The sequence below is a fragment of the Rhineura floridana genome, chromosome 19, assembly GCF_030035675.1.
Source record: "Rhineura floridana isolate rRhiFlo1 chromosome 19, rRhiFlo1.hap2, whole genome shotgun sequence".
Lineage (NCBI taxonomy): Eukaryota > Metazoa > Chordata > Lepidosauria > Squamata > Rhineuridae > Rhineura > Rhineura floridana.
The window spans coordinates 4024183-4027417 of NC_084498.1; the positions used below are offsets into that span (position 1 = coordinate 4024183).

A 3235-nucleotide genomic window follows, 5' to 3' on the forward strand; every position below is an offset into this window, starting at 1 on the left:
AACGGCCTGCCCACAAGAAGCAGGGAAAATATCGTAAATGAAACTTCCACATGTTGCTGGGGAAGAAATGAGAGAGAGAGAGAGAACGCACGTCATTCCTTCAGGACAATTAGCTGAAGTATTAATGGCATATATGCAAATATGCCGTAATTGACCGGAGACTCTTGCAGTTCATGATGCAGAAAGATGAGTTCCAGATGGCTTGATAAAACTAATTTAAGGCCTCACTTTGGAGGCGGCTAAAAAAGGAAGATCACTTTAAGAGCCAGATTGTCAGGAAGAGCAGAGAGAGAGAGAGAGAGAGAGAGAGAGAGAGAGAGATGTAACACGTCCCTCACCATCAGGCACTCTGTGAATGCAGCAGGCACTCAGCTCAGAGCAAGCTGGCCTTGGGCCCAGTGCCGCCTTTAAAAGACATACAGTTTGAGCTCCCACAAGGGCCAGATCCCTGCCAGCTTTTCCCAGACTTTTAATCACTGGGACTCAGTTTATTTCTGGATTAAAAGAACTACCCAAGTCTATGGCAGATTGCTATGTCTGAAAGACTGACACATAATCTGAGAATAGCGAGAGGCATTCAGGGTGTGTATTCAAAGTGGTTCAGTTTTAGCCAGTTTCCAAACCAACATGGTTTGGATTTGAAATTAACACCAGCATTGAAAATTTTAGTGCACTGGAGCCCCACTCTCTCAAAAGTTGGCATCTTCCTTGGCATGTACATATAAAGTTGCCTTATATTGAGTAAGAGCAACGGTCCACCTGCTTCAGTATTCTCTGCACTGACTGAAAGCAGCTCTTCAGGGTTTCAGATGGAGGAATTTCCCATCTGTCCATTTCTGTTCTCTCCGTTTTTCATTTTCCCCATCTTGAGTTCCCCACATTTCTGCAGCAATTTGCAATTTATAAAAAAATCCTCATGAATCTTCTTCAGCATTTTGGTGTGAATTTCTCATAATAAACATAAATTTGTATGCAATTTCTCAAAATGCACTTTTGCACATTATTTTCACGAATACGTTTGTTTCGTATACACATTCCCTAATACACACATTTTTGTAAACGTTGGCTGGAGAACTGCATTGCAAAATTTGGATACGTGAGAATTTTGAAGGATGGCTGCATTTTACCTCTCATATTGTTTCAGAAAGTGCAGATTTGATAGATTCTGCTTTAAATCCAAACCAATGACCTAGGAAGGTGGCGGGCTCTCCAACCGTGGAGGCCTTCAAAAGGCAGCTGGACAGCCCCCTGTCGGGGATGCTTTAAGCTGGGTTCCTGCCTTGAGCAGGGGGTAGACTAGATGGCCTTATAGGCCCCTTCCAACTCTACTATTCTATGATTCTATGAACTGAATGTCTCCCCAACTCTGGTCATCAGCGCTGACTAGCAGTAGCTGTCAAGAGTTACAGGCAGGAGACTCTCTAGTTGCCCCCGCAGATGGTGACAGAAGGGAATTCATGAACAGTGGCATCTTTCTGCAAGGCACGCTTCCGTCTCTCGTGTAGTGTTGTAGATCCTGAAATAAAAAGTTCTGGTAATCAGATGGGAGAGAGCATATCTGGGGTGCAGCACAGGTAGAGCCAAGCTATTTTGGCCCTTGATCTAGGGGTGGAGCCAAGCTCCCCCCTCCCATGTGTGGACCAAGCCCAGTGCAAAGTCTGTCCAGGCTAGATACCAAGATGGCAGATAGCTATTCCTTTTATGCCATGCTACCTGGACTCTCCAGCAGAGGCATTGACCCAGGGAGCTTTGAAATGCTTAGCATGTGCTGTGCCACTGAGTTGTTGATTCCAGAGTTCAGTGGATAAAGATTCTCCCATATCTTTGCAGAAATGTTGCACTGGTTGAATTTCTGCCTACCCAAGAATCTTAGAATAATAGAACAGTAGAGTGGGAAGGGGCCTATACGGTCATGGAGTCCAACTCCCTGCTCAGTGCAGAAATCCATGTTAAAGCATCCCCAACAGGTGGTTGTCCAGCTGCCTCTTGAAAGCCTCCAGTGTTGGAGAGCCCACCACCTCCTAGGTCATTGGTTCCATTGTCATACCGCTCTAACAGTTAGGAAGTTTTTTCTGATGTTCAGCTGGAATCTGGCTTCTTGCAAGTTGAGCCCACTATTCCATGTCCTGCATTCTGGGATGATCGAGAAGAGGTCCTGGCCCTCCTCTGTGTGACAACCTTTCAAGTGCTATCATAATTCCCCTCAGTTTTCTCTTCTCAAAGATAACATGCCCAGTTCTTTCAGTCTCTCCTCAGAGAGCTTTGTTTCCAGTCCCCTGATCATCCATGTTGCCCTTCTCTGAACCTGTTCCAGTTTGTCAAGAGCCATTGAAGCCACAAGAGCATCAACAGAAAAAAAAGGTAGCAGCCTGAATACTGCCAGCATTTCCCACAATCTTCCTTTCTTTATACTAGGTGGTTGTTGTAATATGACTTCAAGTCAATTACAACTTATGGTGACCCTATGAATCTTTTTTGGATATATTCATAGGGTTTTCATGGTAAGAGGTGGTTTAAGCCTATGGCACCTGGTATTCCAAGGCAGTCTCCCATTCAAGTACTAACCAGACCTGACCCTGCTTAGCTTCCGAGATCAGATGCGAACGGGTGTGTTCAGGGTAGTATGGCCATAGGCAAGGCTAGGTTATCTTTATCATCATCAACAACAACAACAACACTTCCTCTGCTCTTGTGAAGGTATGGACCTCAACCTAACTACCTTCTATGCATGAAGATGTAGCATGCCTCCGAGTAGGGATGGGCAAGAATTTCAATTCAGTTCACATCTCAAGCTGAACCTATCAAAATTACAATTTCTGAAGCAATATGGGAACCAAAACCCAGCCAATCCTTCAAAATTTGCACATATTTAAATTTTTCCATGCAGTTTGCCAACCAACCAATGTTTACAAAAATGTATATATTAGGGGTAAACATGCATAAAAATGAATATATGAGTGAAAATAAAAAGCAAAATGCATTATATGGTGAGAAATGGCTTGCAAGAATGTGTACCTTAGTCAAAACTGCCTGCAAACATGTGTTTAGTAGGAGAAATTTGCACTAAAATGCTGGAGAATTTTCATAAGGATTTTTTTTAAATGTAAATTGCTTCAGAAATGGGGAGAACTGAATTTAAGATTGGAAAAATGAGAAACTGAGAGAAACCAAAACTGACAGATCTTTCCATCTCTATTGCAAAGACAACTCTCCTGGCACCAACATGATTTTCTTT

At 43.3% G+C, this 3235-nt stretch overlaps 1 non-coding gene across 1 annotated transcript; it reads right to left on the reverse strand.

Moving 5' to 3' along the window:
- Window positions 1-2516: 2516 nt before the first annotated feature.
- LOC133373622 (5S ribosomal RNA) lies at window positions 2517-2635 on the reverse strand. Its single transcript, XR_009759716.1, has one exon. It is a non-coding gene; the product is annotated as a 5S ribosomal RNA (ribosomal RNA).
- Window positions 2636-3235: the final 600 nt, after the last annotated feature.